The 25874-nt window shown below is 40.8% G+C and overlaps 1 long non-coding RNA gene across 1 annotated transcript; it reads right to left on the bottom strand.

Moving 5' to 3' along the window:
- Window positions 1–11555: 11555 nt before the first annotated feature.
- LOC129530105 (uncharacterized) lies at window positions 11556–17146 on the bottom strand. Its single transcript, XR_008675652.1, has 2 exons — window positions 17037–17146; window positions 11556–16762 (listed from the first exon to the last, which is right to left on the bottom strand). It is a non-coding gene; the product is annotated as an uncharacterized lncRNA (long non-coding RNA).
- Between the last annotated feature and the right edge of the window lie 8728 nt (window positions 17147–25874).

The following is a 25874-nucleotide window of genomic DNA, read 5'->3' as shown; positions in this document are numbered from 1 at the left end:
CATAGCAACCTCTTGTTTCAGGATTTAGAATTCCTTTAGTATTTCTTGTAGGGCTGGTCTGGTAGTGGCAAATTCCCTCAGCATTTCTTTGTCTGAAAATGACTTTATTTCTCCTTCATTTATAAAACTTAGTTTTACTGGATACAAAATTCTTGGCTGACAGTTAATTTGTTTAAGGAGGCTAAAGATAGGACCTCAGTCCCTTCTGGCTTGTAAGGTTTCTGGTAAGAAGTCTGCTGTTAGTCTGATAGGTTTTCCTGTATAGGTTACCTGGTGCTTTAGTCTCACTGCACTCAGAATTCTTTCCTTCACATTGACTTTAGATAGCCTGATGACAATATGCCTTAAGTAAAGTCATTTTTGTGATGAATCTCCCAGGAGTTCTCTGAACTTCTTGTATTTGGACATCTAAATCTCTAGCAAGACCAGAGAAGTTTTTCTCAGTTATTCCCTCAAATAAATTTTCCAAACTTTTAAATGCATTTTCCCTCTCAGGAAAACCAATTATTTTTAGGTTTGGCCATTTTACATGATCCCACATTTCTTAGAAATTTTGTTCATTTCTTTTAATTATTTTTTCTTTTTGTCCGATTGAGTTAATTCAAAATCCTTACATCTGAGCTTTGAAATTCTTTCTCCTACTTGTCCTAGTCTATTGCTAAAACTTTCCACTGCATTTTGTAATTACCTAAATGTGTTTTCTATTTCCAGAAGTTCTGAATGGTTTTTCTTTAAAATATCTCTTTGGAAAATTTTTCATGCATATCCTGAATTGTTTTTAAAATTGTTTATTGGTTTTCACCTTTCTCTGGTATCTCCTTGAGTAGCTAAATACTCAACCTTTTTAATTCTTTATCTGGTATTTCAAAGATTTCATCTTGGTTTGGATCCATTACTGGAGAGCTCTCGGCATGGTGTCTGTGTCACTGTAGTTGCTGTTTATACATTAGTTAGCATTGTTATTTTTTAAGATGGTGACCACTTCTATAGGCATCAGTCAGTCCTGTGTTCACAGCAGCATGCTGGGAAGTTCACAGTGACTTCTAACTCACCACATCCAAACTCAGATCTACCAACTTCTCCCCAACCCATCCCTTCTCATTTCACCATTTCTCCCATTGCAACTCCTGCCTTCTCCCACTGCAACCCCTGCCTTCTCCAACCCAGTTCCCCAACTTCCCTTCTCTCCATGACTCCCAGGTCCCCACACTCTGAGGCAGAAAAACTGGAGACCTCTTTCTCCCTCTTAAGAGTCCCCAGGCTCTGCCCGCTGAACCCCTAGGACAGGGTCTCATGGTCCCAGGACCATCCAGTGGCCACCTCACTGACTTGCCTCCTCAATCTGCCCTGACATCCAACTCAAAAGGTACTTCCACATCACAGCTCCAATGAGGCCTAGCTCCAGCTCAATCAGCACCCATGACTCCCCATTTCCTATAGAATCAAGTATTATCTCTAAAATAGCAGGCACAGCCCTTGCTGGGAGGGTTTCCTTTATGCCTTCTTGGCCACCTCTTCCTTTGGCATCTGGATATGCTGTTTGAGTAGAAGGGCTATGACCTGGCAGCCTCCTGACCACATCATCACATTCCTGACTTGGGGCCTTTGCTTACACTGTTCCCTCTGCCTGGAATCCTCCCTGAGTCCTCTTCCATGTTTATGGTTTCCTCTTGCCCCTGGGTATAGCTGCCAGCACCCCCGCTTCGGAGCAGTGAGGTCCTGCAGGCAGTACCAAGGCATACTGGCCAGAGCCTGCTGCAAGTGCTAGTCCAAGCTCAGCTTGCCTTTCCTCTGCCCCATGAAGCAAAAGCAAGACCAGCTACATAATTTTCAGGGTCCAGTATAAAATTAAAGTGCAGGGCCCCTTGTTCAAAATTAAGGATTTTGAGACAATAGATTATTATAAGCAATGTTTACACTACTGATCTATCAAACACTAGATCTTTTTCTTCTATTAAACTTTGTATTTGTACCCATTGATGACGATAGTTTACAATAATGGATTATATATTTATTTTTATTTTTTTTTTATTATACTTTAAGTTTTAGGGTACATGTGCACATTGTGCAGGTTAGTTACATATGTATACATGTGCCATGCTGGTGCGCTGCACCCACTAACTCGTCATCTAGCATTAGGTATATCTCCCAATGCTATCCCTCCCCCCTCCCCCCACCCCACAACAGTCCCCAGAGTGTGATATTCCCCTTCCTGTGTCCATGTGATCTCACTGTTCAATTCCCACCTATGAGTGAGAATATGCGGTGTTTGGTTTTTTGTTCTTGTGATAGTTTACTGAGAATGATGGTTTCCAATTTCATCCATGTCCCTACAAAGGACATGAACTCATCATTTTTTATGGCTGCATAGTATTCCATGGTGTAGATGTGCCACATTTTCTTAATCCAGTCTATCATTGTTGGACATTTGGGTTGGTTCCAAGTCTTTGCTATTGTGAATAATGCAGCAATAAACATACGTGTGCATGTGTCTTTATAGCAGCATGATTTATAGTCCTTTGGGTATATACCCAGTAATGGGATGGCTGGGTCAAATGGTATTTCTAGTTCTAGATCCCTGAGGAATCGCCACACTGACTTCCACAATGGTTGAACTAGTTTACAGTCCCACCAACAGTGTAAAAGTGTTCCTATTTCTCCACATCCTCTCCAGCACCTGTTGTTTCCTGACTTTTTAATGATTGCCATTCTAACTGGTGTGAGATGATATCTCATAGTGGTTTTGATTTGCATTTCTCTGATGGCCAGTGATGATGAGCATTTTTTCATGTGTTTTTTGGCTGCATAAATGTCTTCTTTTGAGAAGTGTCTGTTCATGTCCTTCGCCCACTTTTTGATGGGGTTGTTTGTTTTTTTCTTGTAAATTTGTTTGAGTTCATTGTAGATTCTGGATATTAGCCCTTTGTCAGATGAGTAGGTTGCGAAAATTTTCTCCCATGTTGTAGGTTGCCTGTTCACTCTGATGGTAGTTTCTTTTGCTGTGCAGAAGCTCTTTAGTTTAATTAGATCCCATTTGTCAATTTTGTCTTTTGTTGCCATTGCTTTTGGTGTTTTGGACATGAAGTCCTTGCCCACGCCTATGTCCTGAATGGTAATGCCTAGGTTTTCTTCTAGGGTTTTTATGGTTTTAGGTCTAATGTTTAAATCTTTAATCCATCTTGAATTGATTTTTGTATAAGGTGTAAGGAAGGGATCCAGTTTCAGCTTTCTACATATGGCTAGCCAGTTTTCCCAGCACCATTTATTAAATAGGGAATCCTTTCCCCATTGCTTGTTTTTCTCAGGTTTGTCAAAGATCAGATAGTTGTAGGTATGCAGCGTTATTTCTGAGGGCTCTGTTCTGTTCCATTGATCTATATCTCTGTTTTGGTATCAGTACCATGCTGTTTTGGTTACTGTAGCCTTGTAGTATAGTTTGAAGTCAGGTAGTGTGATGCCTCCAGCTTTGTTCTTTTGGCTTAGGATTGACTTGGCGATGCGGGCTCTTTTTTGGTTCCATATGAACTTTAAAGTAGTTTTTTCCAATTCTGTGAAGAAAGTCATTGGTAGCTTGATGGGGATGGCATTGAATCTGTAAATGACCTTGGGCAGTATGGCCATTTTCACGATATTGACTCTTCCTACCCATGAGCATGGAATGTTCTTCCATTTGTTTGTATCCTCTTTTATTTCCTTGAGCAGTGGTTTGTAGTTCTCCTTGAAGAGGTCCTTCACATCCCTTGTAAGTTGGATTCCTAGGTATTTTATTCTCTTTGAAGCAATTGTGAATGGGAGTTCACTCATGATTTGGCTCTGTGTTTGTCTGTTGTTGGTGTATAAGAATGCTTGTGATTTTTGTACATTGATTTTGTATCCTGAGACTTTGCTGAAGTTGCTTATCAGCTTAAGGAGATTTTGGGCTGAGACAATGGGGTTTTCTAGATAAACAATCATGTCGTCTGCAAACAGGGACAATTTGACTTCCTCTTTTCCTAATTGAATACCCTTTATTTCCTTCTCCTGCCTGATTGCCCTGGCCAGAACTTCCAACACTATGTTGAATAGGAGCGGTGAGAGAGGGCATCCCTTGTGCCAGTTTTCAAAGGGAATGCTTCCAGTTTTTGCCCATTCAGTATGATATTGGCTGTGGGTTTGTCATAGATAGCTCTCATTATTTTGAAATACGTCCCATCAATACCTAATTTATTGAGAGTTTTTAGCATGAAGGGTTGTTGAATTTTGTCAAAGGCTTTTTCTGCATCTATTGAGATAATCATGTGGTTTTTGTCTTTGGCTCTGTTTATATGCTGGATTACATTTATTGATTTGCGTATATTGAACCAGCCTTGCATCCCAGGGATGAAGCCCACTTGATCATGGTGGATAAGCTTTTTGATGTGCTGCTGGATTCGGTTTGCCAGTATTTTATTGAGGATTTTTGCATCAATGTTCATCAAGGATATTGGTCTAAAATTCTCTTTTTTGGTTGTGTCTCTGTCTGGCTTTGGTATCAGAATGATGCTGGCCTCATAAAATGAGTTAGGGAGGATTCCCTCTTTTTCTATTGATTAGAATAGTTTCAGAAGGAATGGTACCAGTTCCTCCTTGTACCTCTGGTAGAATTCGGCTGTGAATCCATCTGGTCCTGGACTCTTTTTGGTTGGTAAACTATTGATTATTGCCACAATTTCAGCTCCTGTTATTGGTCTAGTCAGAGATTCAACTTCTTCCTGGTTTAGTCTTGGGAGAGTGTATGTGTCGAGGAATGTATCCATTTCTTCTAGATTTTCTAGTTTATTTGCGTAGAGGTGGTTGTAGTATTCTCTGATGGTAGTTTGTATTTCTGTGGGATCGGTGGTGATATCCCCTTTATCATTTTTTATTGTGTCTATTTGATTCTTCTCTCTTTTTTTCTTTATTAGTCTTGCTAGCGGTCTATCAATTTTGTTGATCCTTTCAAAAAACCAGCTCCTGGATTCATTGATTTTTTGAAGGGTTTTTTGTGTCTCTATTTCCTTCAGTTCTGCTCTGATTTTAGTTATTTCTTGCCTTCTGCTAGCTTTTGAATGTGTTTGCTCTTGCTTTCCTAGTTCTTTTAATTGTGATGTTAGGGTGTCAATTTTGGATCTTTCCTGCTTTCTCTTGTGGGCATTTAGTGCTATAAATTTCCCTCTACACACTGCTTTGAATGCATCCCAGAGATTCTGGTATGTTGTGTCTTTGTTCTCGTTGGTTTCAAAGAACATCTTTATTTCTGCCTTCATTTCCTTATGTACCCAGTAGTCATTCAGGAGCAGGTTGTTCAGTTTCCATGTAGTTGAGTGGCTTTGAGTGAGATTTTTAATCCTGAGTTCTAGTTTGATTGCACTGTGGTCTGAGAGATAGTTTTTTATAATTTCTGTTCTTTTACATTTGCTGAGGAGAGCTTTACTTCCAACTATGTGGTCAATTTTGGAATAGGTGTGGTGTGGTGCTGAAAAATATGTATATTCTGTTGATTTGGGGTGGAGAGTTCTGTAGATGTCTATTAGGTCTGCTTGGTGCAGAGCTGAGTTCAATTCCTGGGTATCCTTGTTGACTTTCTGTCTCGTTGATCTGTCTAATGTTGACAGTGGGGTGTTAAAGTCTCCCATTATTAATGTGTGGGAATCTATGTCTCTTTGTAGGTCACTCAGGACTTACTTTATGAATCTGGGTACTCCTGTATTGGGTGCATATATATTTAGGATAGTTAGCTCCTCTTGTTGAATTGATCCCTTTACCATTATGTAATGGCTTTCTTTGTCTCTTTTGATCTTTGTTGGTTTAAAGTCTGTTTTATCAGAGACTAGGATTGCAACCCCTGCCTTTTTTTGTTTTCCATTTGCTTGGTAGATCTTCCTCCATCCTTTTATTTTGAGCCTATGTGTGTCTCTGCACGTGAGATGGGTTTCCTGAATACAGCACACTGATGGGTCTTGACTCTTTATCCAACTTGCCAGTCTGTGTCTTTTAATTGGAGAATTTAGTCCATTTACATTTAAAGTTAATATTGTTATGTGTGAATTTGATCCTGTCATTATGATGTTAGCTGGTGATTTTGCTCATTAGTTGATGCAGTTTCTTCCTAGTCTCGATGGTCTTTACATTTTGGCATGATTTTGCAGCAGCTGGTACCGGTTGTTCCTTTCCATGTTTAGCGCTTCCTTCAGGAGCTCTTTTAGGGCAGGCCTGGTGGTGACAAAATCTCTCAGCATTTGCTTGTCTGTAAAGTATTTTATTCCTCCTTCACTTATGAAGCTTAGTTTGGCTGGATATGAAATTCTGGGTTGAAAATTCTTTTTTTTAAGAATGTTGAATATTGGCCCCCACTCTCTTCTGGCTTGTAGGGTTTCTGCCAAGAAATCCGCTGTTAGTCTGATGGGCTTCCCTTTGAGGGTAACCCGACCTTTCTCTCTGGCTGCCCTTAACATTTTTTCCTTCATTTCAACTTTGGTGAATCTGACAATTATGTGTCTTGGAGTTGCTCTTCTCAAGGAGTATCTTTGTGGCGTTCTCTGTATTTCCTGAATCTGAATGTTGGCCTGCCTTGCTAGATTGGGGAAGTTCTCCTGGATAATATCCTGCAGAGTGTTTTCCAACTTGGTTCCATTCTCTGCATCACTTTCAGGTACACCAATCAGACGTAGATTTGGTCTTTTCACATAGTCCCATATTTCTTGGAGGCTTTACTCATTTCTTTTTATTCTTTTTTCTCTAGACTTCCCTTCTCACTTCATTTCATTCATTTCATCTTCCATTGCTGATACTCTTTCTTCCAGTTGATCGCATCGGCCCCTGAGGCTTCTGCATTCTTCACGTAGTTCTCGAGCCTTGGTTTTCAGCTCCATCAGCTCCTTTAAGCACTTCTCTGTATTGGTTATTCTAGTTATACATTCATCTAAATTTTTTTCAAAGTTTTCAACTTCTTTGCCTTTGGTTTGAATGTCCTCCCGTAGCTCAGAGTAATTTGATCGTCTGAAGCCTTCTTCTCTCAGCTCGTCAAAATCATTTTCCATCCAGCTTTGTTCCATTGCTGGTGAGGAACTGCGTTCCTTTGGAGGAGGAGAGGTGCTCTGCGTTTTAGAGTTTCCAGTTTTTCTGTTCTGTTTTTTCCTCATCTTTGTGGTTTTATCTACTTTTGGTCTTTGGTGATGGTGATGTACAGATGGGTTTTCGGTGTGGATGTCCTTTCTGTTTGTTAGTTTTCCTTCTAACAGAGAGGACCCTCAGCTGCAGGTCTGTTGGAATACCCTGCCGTGTGAGGTGTCAGTGTGCCCCTGCTGGGGGGTGCCTCCCAGTTAGGCTGCTCGGGGGTCAGGGGTCAGGGACCCACTTGAGGAGGCAGTCTGCCGGTTCTCAGATCTCCAGCTGCGTGCTGGGAGAACCACTGCTCTCTTCAAAGCTGTCAGACAGGGACATTTAAGTCTGCAGAGGTTACTGCTGTCTTTTTGTTTGTCTGTGCCCTGCCCCCAGAGGTGGAGCCTACAGAGGCAGGCAAGCCTCCTTGAGCTGTGGTGGGCTCCACCCAGTTCGAGCTTCCCGGCTGCTTTGTTTACCTAAGCAAGCCTGGGCAATGGCGGGCGCCCCTCCCCCAGCCTCGCTGCCGCCTTGCAGTTTGATCTCAGACTGCTGTGCTAGCAATCAGCGAGATTCCGTGGGCGTAGGACCCTCCGAGCCAGGTGTGGGATATAGTCTCGTGGTGCGCCGTTTTTTAAGCCGGTCTGAAAAGCGCAATATTCGGGTGGGAGTGACCCGATTTTCCAGGTGCGTCCTTCACCCCTTTCTTTGACTCGGACAGGGAACTCCCTGACCCCTTGCGCTTCCCAGGTGAGGCAATGCCTCGCCCTGCTTCGGCTCGCGCACGGTGTGCGCACCCACTGGCCTGCGCCCACTGTCTGGCACTCCCTAGTGAGATGAACCCGGTACCTCAGATGGAAATGCAGAAATCACCCGTCTTCTGCGTCGCTCACGCTGGGAGCTGTAGACTGGAGCTGTTCCTATTCAGCCATCTTGGTCAATTATCGGATTATATATTTAAAATAGCTAGAATAATTTGTTTCTGGCATAAAGAAAAGACAAATATTTAAGGTGATATTTCAAGTACACTGATTTGATCTTTACAAATTACATAAGTATATTCAATTATCGCATGTAAACATTTTTTAAAAATTTGAGATGGACAAATCCCAGTTGAGGGACATTCTATAAAATAGCCAACCAATAATCCTTGAAACTGTCAAGGTCATTGAAAATAGGAAAAGGCTGAGAAACTCACAACCAAGAAGAGCCTAAGGAGTCATAATTACTGTATGCAATGTGAGATCCTGGATTGGGATCTCAGAAGAAAGGTATTAGATAAAAACTAAGGAAATCTGGAGGTTGAGGCAGGAGGATTGCTTGAGCCCAGGAGGTTGAGGCTTCAGTGAGTCATGATCACACAGCTGTACTCCAGCCTGGGTGACAGAATGAGATCCTGTCTCAAACTGAAGGAAGTCTGAATTTAGTACATAATATATGAAAATTTTCACTAATTGTAGTAAATGTACCCTGCTAATATATCAATAATAAAGGAAACTGGATGAGGGGTATATGAGAACTTCCTGTACTGTATTTGATATTTTTCTGTAATGCTAAAACTGTCCTAGAATTAAAAGTTTACTTTTTAAAAATTAACATTAAATAGACTGGGCATGGTGGCTCACGCCTATAATCCCAGCACTTTGGGAGGCCGAGGCGGGCAGATCACAAGGTCAGGAGTTCGAGACCAGCCTGACCAACATGGAGAAACCCCGTCTCTACTAAAAATACAAAATAAGCTGGGTGTGGTGGCACGTACCAGTAATCCCAGCTACTCGGGAGGCTGAGGCAGGAGAATCGCTTGAACCTGGGAGGCGGAGGTTGCGGTGAGCCGAGATGGTGCCATTGCACTCCAGCTTAGGCAACAAGAGTGAAACTCCGTCTCAAAAAAGAAAAAAAAATTAAAATATTTTGAGATGGCAACAGCAGAGATGACGAAGTAAATTGTCCACGACAGTCAGGATTTGAACATAGATCTGCCTGACCCTAAGGCTTTTGTGACTAACTGCTTACACTGCCTGAATACCAGTGAGAACACCATCCCCTGGGGAAAAGAGAAGGATGGAAGAAGGTTATCACCATATTTAGTACAGGTTAAGAGTCCAAGTTTCATCACCCAGGCCACATAAAATATGACTGCATTTACATGAACTTTCCAAAATAAGCAAATCCATAGAGATAGAAAGCAGATTAATGGTTACTAAGAGTTGAGGGAGGGGAGAATGGGGAGTGGCTGCTTAATGGGTACAAGATAGTGGTGATGATTATACAACATTGTGAATATATTAAAAACCACTGTGTGGGTGGCTTTTCAGAGTCTGTACACTGCTAAAAGGTGCAGCTCAGGGCAGAGTTCACATAGCTATATGCACTGGTGAGGAATGTGAGATAAAATTCACATAATAAAATTTATCATTTTAACCATGTTAGAGTATTCTGATATTTCCTATTATTTATACTATGTGATTATGTCACATCCACAGAATTAAATTCTAGAAAGTAACAAAAAGTTTTAATGAAGACAATAAGAGGTGGTTTGTTGCCTACCAGATTTGCAATGATTCACATTATTTCTAATAAGTGGTAAACAGACACTTCCACACAGTGTTGTCAGGAATATACATTAGTAACATGTTCTGAATATATTGTGTTAACATAAAATTTTATAGCTTTACATAGATTTGAAAGAATAATTTCAAGAACCTCTTATAGAGAAATGCTTACAAAGTTATTTTCATATATATGGGCAAGGTTAAGTACACCAAAATTTGAAATAGAGATAAACTAAGTTTTCATTACTAAGATATGGATGCCCCAAATATACTTCAATAAGATGAAGCATCTAGTTGATATAAAAAGAAAACTAAAATTTTGCTGTAATTTAAAGTGTTATGATAGAAAACTAGTTCCATGGAAAGATGGTCGTAATTAGGGCAAAGGCAGGTTATAAAGCTCATAAGTGGGCTGGATGCATTTTGGCTTGTATAGAGCTATAGCTATTTATCTATAGGCCTTAAAGCATAAAAATAAAGGCTTTTTTTTTTTTTTTTTTTGAGACAGAGTCTCGCTCTGTCGCCCAGGCTGGAGTGCTGTGGCACGATCTGGGCTCACTGCAAGCTTCGCCTCCTGGGTTCACGCCATTCTCCTGCCTCAGCCTCCCAAGTAGCTGGGACTACAGGCGCCCGCCACCATGCCCGGCTAACTTTTTGTATTTTTAGTAGAGATGGGGTTTCACCATGTTAGCCAGGATGGTCTCGATCTCCTGACCTCGTGATCCGCCTGCCTTGGCCTCCCAAAGTGCTGGGATTACAGGCGTGAGCCACTGCACCCGGCCAGGTGATCTTTTTAATCTTGTTACGTAGAATTTTCCCTTCAACATAGGAAGAAGTCGTACTTTCTGTTTGGAAGCCATTAATATCCCTATACACTGGGAATACCCTTTTTTGTCACTCAGATTTTCAGAAATCGGTCTGGTGGGCTTGGGTTAAAGCCCGTCCCTCCCACCTTCCTGCTCAGTGACGTTCAAACTGAAGTTTGGACTTCTGTCATGAGGGGCACCAATATACCACCATTGTCAAATTCTCTACAAAGAAATGCATGCAAGGAGCAAAACAAAAATACCTCCCTTCAGACTTATGAGCCTATGTACAGAATGATTTTAATTCTTCCAAAAATAAAAAAAAACTAGTAAGAGTTAAGACAGTAAAAACAAACTGGGGCACCCACATGAAATACCAGGCAGCTTTAGTGTGCTTTAGCAGTCCCCAGCAAGCAAAGCACAGTATAGGACAGGCAAGAGTTGTCTGAGAAAGGATCAGGTGCCATTGACAGATCTGGGCAGCTGTGTCCACAGTGTCCTGGAGCCTGTGAGGGAGTGGGAGGAGATCTGGGAAGCCAGTACAGGGGTTGGGTAATGAAGTGTGATCACTCTGTCGTCTAGGAGGGACCCCTCTATAGTATAGATACCTCAACCTACACTGAGGAGATAAGAGTTAAATCAGTGAGATGTAGATTTAAGGTCAATAGCAAATTGAGCTGTTTTAATGCACATGTGAATTTTCCAAATAGAATTGGCATCACAGCATATAAACTATTACAAGATATTTTTTATTCTTTGCAAAATATACTCATTTTTATTAAAGCAGTAAAAGCAGAATAGAGTTGGATGTCACCTAGCGGCCAGAGACAGGATGGAAGCTCTGAGAGTTTCAGAACAGGGGGCTCAGCAAGGGGGCGAGAGGAATGGAGGCTGGAAGTTAATTCCAATGTATCAGGCAGTTTTCTGCAATTATTCACCTGATTGTAGCAATCTCTCTGCATCAACTATTTTCTAGGATATCTAAAACTGAAATTGGAGTCAAGCCCATCTCTGAATTCAAGGTGAAACTGCACTTGTGAGTGTGTATTTGGAGTGATGATAGAGCCAGAGGACACACACACATACATACTCAGGTATCTCAAAGTTTAATCAACTTTATTTCACCATAAATTTAACACAGTGAATGCTTTTTCAAATTAATAAATATGTGTGCACATGACATTTGTCAATCTGTTCACAAGTAATTTTTTGCTTAAATTTGTATGAATATTTTTATGACAAAATTTCAAACAATATATAAAAGTATATTCCTAAATAGAAACTAATCTGCATCCTTCACTTGCTCTTCCCCTACCCCTTAACCCAAAAAGGTTTGCTGTCAATAGAACAAAGCTTTTATCCCAGACATGTTTCACATCATGCCTCTGAGCAGACCCAAATTCTGTTCTCCAGGTTGGGAAGAATGTAATTGACCTCAGCTGGTGAGCTCAGTGATAGGTCACATGAAGGAAGCAAGGAGTGGTGTTTGCCTAATGGCTGCTCCTGGACTGCTCAGTATATTAATACATTTATAGAAAAATTGTGAACGTGTACAGGAGTAACCAGTACAGGGTCCTCAGATCATGCATTATTCAGCCATATCACACCAGGATTTCAGCCACCTGCTGCCTTCTTGGAGAGGCAAAAATTTAGCATTTATTTGACTCACAATTGCCCATTGTCCATTTTCTCACTAATAACTAAATATGTATTTAGCTCAAAACTCATACTAGTCGATTAGAGGCCTCTCATGAGCTCTAAAGTGAAAATAAGAGCGTAAGAAAGGAAATGTGCTGGGTGAAGTGGCTCACACCTATAATCCCAGCACATTAAGAGGTCAAGATGGGAGGATCACTTGGGCCCAGGAGTCCGAGACCAGCCTGGGCAACCTAAAAAGACTCCCGTCTCTACAAAAATAAACAACAAAAAAAATTAACTGGGTGTGTTGATATGCACCTGTGGTCCCAGCTACTCGGGAAGCTGAGCTGGGAGGATCACAGGAGCCCCAGGAGGTTGAAGCTGCAGTGAACCATGATCGCGACACTGTACTCCAGCCAAAAAAAAAAAAAAAAAAAAAAAAAAAAACGAGCAATTTCTAGTGTTAAATCTGAGATAAGATAGCTTCATCACGTTAACTTTTAAAAATACATTTATCGTCTATATTTAAGATATGCAACATGATGTTCTAAGATACATACAGAAAGTAAAGTATTAGTTACTATATAGTGAAGAAAATAAATATATTCATAATACCACATAGTTACCCATTTTTTTGTGCATGGCAAGAACAGCTAAAATCTTCTCATTTAGCAAAACCCCTAAGTATCTTCATTTTAAAACCTTCTCAAGTTTCAAGAAATTGATTATTTTTTAAAATCTCCCCATTCAGCCAGAATCTCCATCTCTTTCCCTTCAAAGTTAAACTACCAAAGAGAGTTTTCTACATTTCCTGTTAAAATTCTTCACTTCCCCCTGCACTGTGGCTTCTGTCCCCAGGATTGCAATGAACATGATCTTACCAAGGTTGCAATCCACCTATTTGTCACTAGGTCCAGTTTTTTGTGTAAATGTATTAACCTGTGACGTATTACTTTTAATGAGCTCCTAAAATATGCATGCTTGTGTAGTTGCTTCTTTCACCTAACAACAGAGCCTTGACAGTTTCCCAGGCTCTGGAGCATGATGTACTGAACATAAATCCAAGCTGTCCCACTCCCTGACTGTGCAGTCTCAGGTAAAATTTTTATTCTATCTGCTCCTTAGTTTTCCATCTACAAAATGGAGATCAGCAACAGTTTCAACCTTGTAAGGGTGCCGTGAGAATTGAACGACTCAATAGCTAAAAAGCACTTGGCACATAACATATTGTAGTCATATTTGTTTCTCTGTCTTTATTGGCCATTAGTATTTACTATCTCTGTGGTAAAGACTCATATTTACTCACAACCAATGACCTTTGAGGTATGGTTTTAGTGAGACAAGCAGGTTATAAAACTAAATGTAGAATGAGATCTTATATTTTGTAGATAAGTATATAAATGTATTCATTTCTGCATAAATTTATAAGTACCTGCATAAGAAAATTTGTGAAAGAATATTATACAGATATAAGCATTAGCAGGTATTCTCTTTGAAATGCTCTCAAGATATTTTGAGAGCAGGTATTCTCTTTTGTTTTAGAGTAATGCTGTTTATTTCATTTCTTATGTATTTATAACTGTAATAAATATCAAATGCTCCTGCAATTATACAAAAACATTGTCAGGAACATTCAAGCATTCCTGACCCCACCCACAGGAAAGAGATATACATTTAGAATGAAGAATATCCCTGAAGCTCCAGAATAAAAGATACTGAGGGAGCCGCTTCCAAGTATACGAGGATATATTTTCCCCTAATTCAAAACCAAAGCAATAATTATCAATATTTTATACACCATGACATTCTAGGATTTAAAACCTAGTAGTTTTACACGTTTGTAGTATTGTGCCCTCATGGATACACATTCAACAACTCCTCCCACTTTGAATTACCCACTGGTGCAGATGAAATTCTGGTTCAGAGTCCTGTAGGTGGTAATAGTATGAGGGTCAAGGGCATGTGACTTCTCTCTCCTCTTTATCTGCACTCTTTCTTTATTTGAGACTCCATAGGAAACTATTTTTCCAATATCAGTATAGAAGCTCAAATAATGGGGCAAAAATGACACAGAATTAAAGAAATGGTTTGATGATCTTTTCCCTCTTCCCACATTCCTTGGCAAAGCCATCCTGCATCACAGAAATAGCCCCAAAGCTTCATTTATAAACTGAATGTAAGTATATGCTACTTCTTCCTGCTCCATTACCAGCTGGTCTCTGTGGTAGTTATGCTGTTTGGTTTAGATGACAGTCATCACTTCTCTGGGAAGGAGAAGAAAAGTGGGCCAGGATGGCCCACCTTGTTGTTTAACAACAACAAGGCTCTGTTGTTAGGTGAAAGAAGCAACTACACAAGCATGCATATGCTTCAACAAATGTTGAAGACTAGGTGCTATCTTCTCTGTATAGGATTTCTCTAGGTGCCATCTTCTCTGTATAGGATTTCTCATTTACCCCACAGGACAGTTCTGTAAGTAACGCATCATGAGCTCTCAGTGGTTCCCTTTTCTGGATGACCATGGGCAAGCTGACAGAGGTTAAGGAAGTTTTCCAGTGTCACACATCAAGTAAAAGGCAGGAATGAGGTTCCAGCTTTTGTCCTCTTTAAAATGTTCCATGCATTTTCAACAGAGGATATATTGCCCCCAAGGGGCTGAGAATTGGTTTTTAAGGGTAGGGAGATAGTAGACATTAAAATGGTTTGTGGCACTACATAGGACCAAAATATATAAACAGTTAACACTATATCTGTGGTATTAAAATTTCACATTTCAGGCAAGAAGGGACTAATAAGGAGGAAAAACATGTCTAATAAGGCTCCTTTGGATAACGAAAGCAGGTTGGGGAACATTTAATGTGCCCAGTGATATCTTCTGTAGATAATGGGCCACCAAGGCTTAGGGGCTGGTCATTTCACACCACCCCATGGACGCCTACTCAATAACCCCTTTAGATGATGATGCTGATGATGATAATGGGCATTTAATTATAAGTTACTTGAGTAGTATTTTCATTAATCTTAACCTTTACTCAAGTAATTTATAATTAAATGTCCATTTTATATCAGGTTATAGAAAGTTAGGAGAAGTTAAATAAATCAGGGAAACTTTGTTGTTAATGTCTGAAATTTCACTAAAGCTTCTGCTACAGATCTTCACAACCCTGTGCTCAGAAGATCCCCCTGCCTCCCTGAGCAGAGCCTGCAGACTGACATGGAGAGCTACATGGAGTCTAGGCAGAGCCACTGCTCAGGCACACATGGAGCTCCAGGGCCCTTGGACTGCTGGGCACCCCAGCACCAGTGGCTGTAGCTCTGGCAACAAGAGAGGTCAGGCTCCCTGGAATGCCTCCAGTATAGGGGCTAAATCCACGGGGCTGAGGAGCAGATGGACTGCAGGCCTCACCTCCATTGCACCTTGCTGGATAATGCCCACTGGGCTGGGTCCCTAGCATGGCCACTCCAGCCTCACTTGAGCTCTAGGGCCAATAGCAGCCCTGTATTTCCCTGGAATGGAGCTCTCAGTGGTAGCAGACGGGTCCCCCAGTCTTGGCAGGGTGATTAAGGACTAATGCAGGCCCCCAGCACAGCACAGCTGCCTTACAGAAAAGTGGCCAGACTTTTTTCCACATAGATCTCTGTCCCCACTACTTCTTACTGGGCAGGGCCTCCAGACTTGGGACTCCAGCCACCCCACCCATGTCTGGGCTCTTGGGCCAGTAGCAGATCCCCCTGGGGGATCTGTACTTCCCTGGGACAGAGCTCTCAACTGTAGCAGGCAGGTCTGCCATTTTTGCTGCTCTGCAGCTCCTGCTCCTGTTTCTCTCAGGCTCAGGAGGGAGCCAAAAGACTTAGGACTAATGCAATCCTCCAGCACAGTGCAGCTACTTTTTAGATAAGAAGGCAGACCCTCTTCCACATGGGCCCTGGCCCTGTTACTCCTCAGTGGGCAGGGTCTCTCAACCCGGGCCCCCAGAACAACCACCTTGTTCCCGCCCAAACGTTTAAGTCAGTGGCAGCTCTGTCATTCTCTAGGGAGGAAATCACAGAGACAACCCACAGCCCCTCTCATTGCAGCTGCAGTGGTACTGCCCTTACTGCCTTTGGGCTGGGGAAGGAACAAAGGTCCAGGTCGCATTGCTGGCACCACCAGCACACCACAGCCACCATATGGGGAGGAGCCCAGTCTGTCTTCCCTGTGAGGCCTCACTCCCTACTCTTCAACAGGCAAGGCCCCTGGCTTGGGACTACAGGGCAGCTATGCCACCCCCAACTAAGCATTCCCACTGGCAGTGGCTCTGTGTTTCCCTGGGGTGGAGTTCCCAGTGGCAACAGACAGCCCCTTTACCACTGCCACTGCAGTGGTTTTGACCTTGTTGTCTTTGGACTGGGGAAGGAACAAAGAGCCTGAGGGCATTACTCATGTCTCTAGCATGCCACAGTCACCATACGGAGAGGAACTCAGTCTCCCTTTCGTGTGAGTCCCTGACCCTTTACTCTTCACCAAGAAGAGCTCCCAGCTCAGGCCCATGGCACAGCTACCTCACCCTCTGGCTGAACACTTGCATTAGCAGACGCTCTGCATTTCTGTGAGGTGGGGCTCCCAGAGACAACTGAAAGTCCCTCTGACACTGCCACTGCAAAGGTACTGTGCTCGATGTCCTTGGACTGTGGAAGAAACAGAGACCCCTGAGTGCCTTACTCACACCTCCAGCATGCTGCAGTTGCTGTAAGAAGAGGCCAGTCTGTGTTCCCCATGGGCCCCCAGGCTTGAGCCCACAATGCAACCACCCCACACCAGGCCAATCACTCTGATTGACAGCAGTTCTGCATGTCTCTGGGATAGAGCCCCAAGAGACAAATTAAAGGCCCTCTGCCATTGCCACTGTCAAGGTTCCTGTTTGCCCCCATGCTGTGGAGGGAACATAAAGGCTGAGCTTACCCCGGGGCTGCAGTATGACGTCCAGGAGTGCCAAACCCAGATCTGCAGCCAGCACTTGAGTGGGAAAGGAGCCTACACTCTCAGAGCACTGAGAGAGAGAGGGTACAGCTGCAAATGCGGGCAAATACAGAGTAGTCATGTGACTGAACAACAGTCTACCTATCAGCCAGCATGCTTAAGCACCATCCACTGGATCACAGCCCAAACTTCAACACAAAACAATACTTTAATATATGCCCTGTGAAACCAAGGACAATAATTCAGCTACAAATAAATACCCTGCACAAAGCATTAGCCCTCTGAAAACATCGAGAAATGAAGGTAACTGACTACACTCAAATTACACCACAGTTAAGGGTACACAAACCCACACACATGAGAAACAATCAGTGCAAGAACTCTGGCAACTCAAAAGCCAGAGGGTCTACTTACCTCCAAATCACTGCACTAGTTCCCCAGCAATGTTTCCTAACCAGGCTGAAAAGGCTGAAATGACAAAAATAGAATTCAGAATATGGATAGGAATGATCATCAACATTCAAGAGAAAGTCAAAACCCAATCCAAGGAATATAAGGAATACAATAGAACTATATAGGAGATAAAAGATGAAATGCTGTTGTAACAAAGAACCAGGCTGGGCATGGTGGCTCACGCCTGTAATCTCAGCACTTTGAGAGGCTGAGGTGGCCAGATCACTTGAGATCAGGAGTTCGAGACCAGAGTGGCCAACATGGCAAAACTCTGTCTCTACTAAAAGTACAAAAACTGGCCAGGCATGGTGGCATGTTCCTGTAATCCCAGCTCCTTGGGAGGCTGACGCAGGAGAATCACTTGAACCTGGGAGGCGAAGCTTCCAGTGAGCCGAGATTTCACCACTGCACTCCAGCCTGGATGACACAGCAAGACTCTGTCTCAAAACAAAAACAAAAACAAAACAAAAAACAAAAACACGACTGATATGACAGAGCTGAAAAACTCACTTCAAGAATTTCATTAAAAAAATCACAAGTGTTAACAGCAGAACCCATCAAGCTGAGGAAAATATCTCAGAGCTCAAAGACCAGTTCTCAAAAATAACTAAGACAAAAACAAAAAACAATAACGAAGAATGAACAAAACCTCTGAGAAATATGGGATTATATAAACAGACAAAACCCATGACTCATTGGCATCCCTGAAAGAGAGGGAGAGAAAGAAAGCAACTTGGAAAACATATTTGACAATATCAGCCACAAAAATTTCTCCAAGCTCACTAGAGAGCCCAACATTCAAATTCAGGAAATGCAAAGAACCCTGCAACATACTATACAAGACAATTATCTCCAAGGCACATAGATTCTTCAAGGTCAAAATGAAAAAATATTAAAGGTAGCTATAGAGAAGGGGCAGGTCACCTACAAACGGAAACCCATCAGGCTAACAGTGAAATCTCAGCAGAAACCCTACAAACCAGAAGAGATTAGGGGCCTATATTCAACATTTTTAAGAAATTCCAACCAGGAATTTCATATTCCATCAAAGTAAGCTTCGTAAGCAGAGAAATAAATCCTTTTCAGTCAAACAAATGCTAAGGCAATTCATTAACACCCGACCTACCTTACAAAAGGTCCTTAAGGAAATGCTAAACATGGAAAGGAAAGACCGTTACCAGCCACCACAAAAACAGACTTAAGTACACAGACCATTGACACTATAAAGCTACCACAAAATCAAGTCTGCAATAATAACCAGCTAACAACATAATGACAGGATCAAACTTGCACATATTAATATTACCCTTAAATATAACCAGGTTAAATGCCCCAATCAAAAGGCATAGAATGCCAAATTGGATAAAGCAGCTAGACCCAACTGTATGCTGTCTTCAAGAGACCCCATTTCACATCCAATGACACCCAAAGGCTCAAAATAAAGGGATGGAGAAAAATCTACCAAGCAAATGGAAAACAGAAAAAAGCAGGGGTTCTTTTTCTAATTTCAGACAAAACAGACTTTAAAGCAACAATGATCATAAAAGACAAAGAAGGGCATTACACAATGGTAAAGGGTTCAACAAGAAAACCCAATTAGCCTAAATATATATGCACCAACATAGGAGTACCCAGATTAATAAAGCAAGTTCTTAGAGACCTATGAAGAGATTTAGACAACCACACAATAAAAGTTGGAGACTTCAACATCTCATTGATAGTATTAGACCATCGAGGCAGAAAACTAACAGATATTCAGCGCCTGAACTCAACAGCTGACCAGATGGACCTAACAGACATCTACAGAACTCTCCACCCAAAAACAAGTATATACATTCTTCTCATATGCACATGGCACGTACTCCAAAATTAACAACATAATCAGCCGTAAAAGAATCCTTATCAGCTGGGCGTGGTGGCTCATGCCTGTAATCCCAGCACTTTGAGATGCCAAGGCAGGTGGATTTCCTAAGGAGTTCAAGACCAGCCTGACCAACATGGTGAAATCCCGTCTCTACTAAAAATACAAAAATTAGCTGGGCATGATGGCAGACGCCTGTAATCCCAGCTACTCAGGAGGCTGAGGCAGGAGAATCATTTCAGCCCGGGAGGTGGAGGTTGCAGTGAGCTGAGACAGCATCATTACACTCCAGCCTAGGTGACAGAGTGAGACTCCATCTCAAAAAAAAAAACAAAAAACAAAAAACAAAAAACAAAAAAACAAAAAAAAAAAACAGAAAAAAACAAAAAACAAAAAAACAAAAAAAAAACAGAAAAAAACAAAAAACAAAAACAAAAAACCTTATCAAATTCAAACAAACCAAAATCATACCAAACACACTCTCAGACCTCTCAGACTACATTACAGTAGAATAAAAATAGAAAACAGTATTCAGAAAATTGCTCAAAACTATAAAATTACATGGAAATTATACAAAGTGGTTTTTTTGTTGTTGGTGGTTTTTTTTTTTTTTTTTAGACAGAGTCTCTCTCTGTCGCCCAGGCTGGAGTGCAGTGGTGTGATCTCGGCTCACTGCAATCTCTGCCTCCCTGGTTCAACTGATTCTTCTGCCGCTGCCTCCCAAGTAGCTGGGACTACAGGTACGTGCCACCATGCCCAGCTAATTTTTTTGTATTTTTAGTACAGACAGGGTTTCACCATATTGGCCAGGCTGGTCTTAAACTCCTGACACAAAGTGTTCTTTAATAACTCTTGGGTAAACAATGAAATTAAGGCAGAAATCAAGAAATTATTTGAAACTAATGAGAACAAAGATAAAACATATCAGATAATGGAATCTTTGGGACACAGCTAAACCAGTTTTAATGGTGAAGTGCTAAATGTCCACATCAAAAAGTTAGAATGACCTCAAATGAACAACCAAACATTACACCTAGAGTAACTAGAGGAACGAAAGCAAACCAACCCCAGAGCTAGCAGAAGACACAAAATAACCAAATCAGAGCTGAACTGAATAAAATTTATTTGCACAAAAACATACAAAAGGTCAATTAGTCCAGGTTGGCTCTTCAAAACAATAAATAAGATTGATAGACTGCTAGCTACATTAATAAAGAGATAAGATAAAAATAAACACAATCAGAAATGACAAAAGGGACATTACTACTGACTCTACAGAAATACAAAAAAAAAAAAAAACCCTTACAGACTACTTTGAACACCTATATGCATAAAAACTAGAAAATCTCGAATAAATGAATAAATTCCTGGAAACATACAACTCCCCAAGATTGAACCAGGAAGAAATTGAATCCCTGAACAGGCAAATAATGAGCTCTGAAATTGAATGAGCAATAAAAAGCATACAAACAAGAAAAAGCCCAAGACCAGATTGATTCACTGCCGAATTCTACCAGATGTATAAAGAAGAACTGAGACCATTCCTACTGAAACTATTCCCCAAAATTGAGGAGGAGATACTTTTCCCTAACTCATTCTATGGGACCAGCATCATCCTGATCCAAAACCTAGCAGAGGCAACAACAACAACAATAACTTCAGGCCAATTTCTTTGATGAACATAGATGCAAAAATCCTCAACAAAATACTAGCAAACTGAATCCAGCAGAACATCAAAAAGCTAATCCATCATGATCAAGTAGGCTTTATCTCTAGGATGCAAGGTTGGTTGAACATATGTAAATCAATAAATGTGATCTATCACATAAACAGAACTAAAAACAAGACATGATCATCTCTATGTATGCAGAAAGGCTTCCAATAAAATTCAACATCCCTTCATGATAAAACCCTCAATGAACTAGTCGTTGAAGGAACATACCTCAAAATAAGAGGCATATATGACAACCCCACAGCCAATATCATATTGAACAGCCAAAAGCTGGAAGCATTACCCTTGAGGACTGGATGCCCACTCTTGCCACTCCTATTCAACATAATTCTGTAAGTCCTAGCCAGAGCAATCAGGCAAGAGAAAGAAATAAAAGGCATCTAAACAGGAAGAGGGGAAGTCAAACTATCTGTTTGCAGATGATATTACTCTGTACCTAGAAAACCCCATAATCTGCCCTAAAGCTCCTCGAACTTCAACTTTAGCAAACAAAATCAGTGTACAAAATCATTAGCATTTCTATACACCAACAATGTCCAAGCTGAGAGCCAAGTCAAGTATGCAATCCCATTTACAATTACAAAAACAGAAACAAAAACCTAGGAATACAGTTAACCAGGGAGGTGAAAGATCTCTACAAAGAGAATTACAAAACACTGCTCAAATAATTCAGAGATGACCCAAACAAATGGAAAAACATTCCATGCTCATGGATAGGAAGAATTGCTATTGTTAAAATGGCCATACCACCCAAAGCAATTTATAGATTCAATGCTATTCCAATCAATCAATGACATTCTTCACAGTATTAGAAAAAACTGTTTTAAAATTCATATGTCACCAAAATAGAGCCCAAATAGCCAAGGCAATCCTGAGGAAAAGTAACAAAGCCAGAGACATCATGTTACCTGGCTTCAAACTATGCTACATAGCATACCTGACTTTGAGCGGCTACAGTAACCAAAACAGCATCGTACTGGTACAAAATCAGACACAGAGACAAATATAACATAATAAAGAGCCCAGAAATAAAGCCACACACCTACCACCATCTGATCTTTAACAAAGTCATCAGAAATAAGCAATGGGAAAATAACCCCCTATTCAATAAATGGTGCTGGTATAACTGGCTAGCCATATGTAGAAGATTGAAACTGGACCCCTTCCTTACATCATATACTAAGCTCAAGATGGATTAAAGACTTAAATGTAAAACCTAAAACTATAAAAAGTCTTGAAAGCCAGGTGTGGTGGCTCACGCCTGTAATCCCAGCACTTTGGGAGGCCGAGGCGGGCGGATCAAGAGGTCAGGAGATCGAGACCATCTTGGCTAACATGGTGAAACCCCATCTCTACTAAAAATATAAAAAAATTAGCCGGGTGTGGTGGCGGGCGCCTGTAGTCCTAGCTACTCGGGAAGCTGAGGCAGGAGAATGGCGTGAACCCGGGAGGCAGAGGTTGCAATGAGCCGAGATCATGCCACTGTACTCCAGCCTGGGCGACAGAGCGTGACTCCGTCTCAAAAAAAAAAAAAAAAAAAAAGGAAAAAAAAGTCTTGAAAAAAGCCTGGGAAATAGTATGCTAGACATTGGCCCTGGCAAATATTTTATGATGAAGAAACCAAAAGCAATTGCAACAATACCAAAAATTAACTAATGGAACCTAACTAAATTAATAGCTTCTGCACAGCAAAAGAAACTATCAACAGAGTAAACATACAGCCTACAGAATGGGAGAAAATACTTGCAAACTATGCATCCAACAACGATCTAATATCCAGAATCTATAAGGAACTTCAACAAATGTATAAGCAAAAAACAACCCTATTAAAAAGTGGGCAAAGAACATGAACAGATACTTTTCAAAAGAAAACATATGCGTGGCCAACAAGCATATGAAAAAGTGCTCAACATCACTAATCATTAGATAAATGCAAATCAAAACTACAGTGAGATACCATGTCACACCAGTCAGAAGGGCTAATATTAAAAAGTCAAAAATTACAGATGCTAGCGAGGTTGTGGAGGAAAGGAAATGCTTATACACTTCTGGTGGGAATGTAAATTACTTCAGACATCGTGGAAAGCAGTGTGGTGATTTCTCAAAGGACTTAAAATGGAATTTCCATTCAACCCAGCCATCCCATTATTGGGTATATACTCAAAGGAATATAAATTATTCTACTATAAAGTGACATGCACACATTCCACAGCACTATTCACAATAGCAAATGCATGGAATCATCCTAAATGCTCATCAATGGTAGACTGGATAAACAAAACGTAGTACATACACACCACGGAATACTACACAACCATAAAAAGAATGACAGCGTGTTCTTTGCAGCAGCATAGATGGAGCTGGAGGCCATTATCTTAAGTGAACACTAATACAGGAACAGAAAACCAAATACAATATGTTCTCACCTGTAAGTGGGAGCTAAACATGAGTACACATGGACACGTGTACTTGAGAATAGAGGGTGGGAGAGGATTGAAAAACTACCTATCATGTACTATGCTTGTTACCTGGATGATGAGATAATCTGTACACCCAACCCCTGTGACAAGCAATTTACCTATATAACAAACCAGCAAATATACCCCTGAGCCCCTAGCCTAAAGTAAAAGTTTAAAAAGTATTAAGTGAATAAAGAAATGAATTATACTTGAATATAAAAATAAAAGAAATAGCAACTCTCATACTGGGATATTAGGAGTACATCTGATAAATATTATTCTGATTTCATTATAATATAAAAGTTTAGAGTATCTGAGATTTTAAAAGGATGCTTTCAAAATCTTATTAAGAAATTCTTGCCAAGACATTTGCGTATATGAGCAAGTGTTACAAATATCATCTGTTATAGAAACTATGGTAAGGGAGCTTAATTTTTACCACTAGGATACTGGGGAAATAAAATTTACAGCATCCTACGATGAAACACCAGTTAATATAAAAATATTGAACGTATATTGTAACGTAATTTCGAATGTTATAGAAATTTATTTCCATGAAAAGATGCTAATAAAGATTTAAAGAGGAGTACAAAGACTTGAACAAGTAGTCTGGATCCATTTTTCCCTCATTTAGGTCTCTGATTTTCCAGTGGTCAAAGAATAAAAATTAAAATGACCTTTTTCTTCTGATATAGAACTCTCTTTTCAGCACAGTAAGAGATAACGATTTCTGTCTTCAGCCATCAATGTCCCTGGGAATACTGAGAATGTCCGCTTTGCCACCCAGAGTTCCAGAAAGCTCTGTAAGGTGAGCTTGGGCCACAGCCTCTCCCTCCCACCTTCCTGCTCGCGATGCTCTAGCTGTAGTTCAGCCTTCTGTCACGAGAGGGCACCACGGTACCACCATTATCGAACTCTATCAAGAAGGGTCTGCAAGGAGCAAAAAATAAAATACCTCCCTTAAAACTTAGCTTATGAATCTGATTACAGAGTAATTCTAATTCTGTCAGAAAAAAACCTGATGATAGGTGTAAAATAAGTCTGTATATATGTATGGCATCAACAATGAAACACCAGACCGCTCTAGCACACGTTGGCAATCATTAGCATTAACAGGTCAGTGCAAGGCAGGCAGAAGGTGACTGAGAGAGTATGGGCGTGCCTAAGTGGGTCCTGGGCAGCTGTGTCCATAATGTCCTGGAGAGCGGATGAGTGAGAGGGAGTGAGAGGTTTGAGAAGCCTGTACAACGGTAGGGTAACGGAGGGTGAACACCCAGCTCTTTGGAAGGCACCCCTCTACAGTGTGGACACCTCAATCTACACTGAGGAGGGAAGAGATAAATCAATGAATTCGATGTAGATTTGGGGTGAACAGCAAATAGGACTGTTTTTAATATGCATGTGAATTTTCCAAACAGAATTGTTATTATAATAAATATTTTCATAACATTCATTACTCTGTAAAATACACTTCTGTTCATTAAAAAAGAACGACAAAGATGAAGATAGCTGTGATGCCTCCTGGTGGCCAGAGAAATTATTGCACAACGGGGAGTAGAGTTGGGACAGGAGAGGGGAGGGAGGAAGGGAGGGTGGGATCTAATTAATGGCATCGGGCACAGTATTCTGGAATTTTTCACATACTTGTCACAATTTGTGTGTATCCATTTATCTAGGTTATTTTTTAAAAGTATATTTTCTGGGATATATAAACTTTTTTCTTTCATTTAGAATTTTTCAACATCAATAATATTGTTACTTAAAAACTATATGGGTCATAATTTTAAAAAAAAGTTTAGCGGATCACGAGGTCAGGAGTTCAAGACCAACCTGGCCAACATGGTGAAACCCCATCTTTACTAAAAAATACAAAAATTAGCCAGGCGTGGTGGAGGGCGCCCGTAATCCAAGCTACTTGGGAGGCTGAGGCAGGAGAATCGCTTGAAACCAGAAGACAGAGGTTGCAGTGAGCCAAGATTGCACCACTGTACTCCAGCCTGAGCAACAAGAGTGAAACTCTATCTCAAAAAAAAAAAGTTTAATACTCTGGGATCATGTAATGGCAGACCCCAAGGAGATGAGATCATTCACAGCCCCAAAAGCATGAAGACAAAATGAGAAAAACTTTAAAGTAATCAAAATTAACCGTTGATAGGGAGATAACAAGGGTATTTTACTGGTTTACTTAGTCACACCTAAAATCAGTAACCTTATATGAATAATGGTGGTGATATTGGGTAATTTGACTGATACTTAGGATTATAGAAGATTAAATACATTTAAAAATGTCTTGAGGCGTGTGTACTATCCCTTGA

Source organism: Gorilla gorilla, chromosome X, assembly GCF_029281585.2.
Source record: "Gorilla gorilla gorilla isolate KB3781 chromosome X, NHGRI_mGorGor1-v2.1_pri, whole genome shotgun sequence".
NCBI classification, from domain to species: Eukaryota; Metazoa; Chordata; class Mammalia; order Primates; family Hominidae; genus Gorilla; species Gorilla gorilla.
Note: the sequence above shows the minus strand (reverse complement) of the source record. Positions and strands in the feature narration are given on the sequence as shown.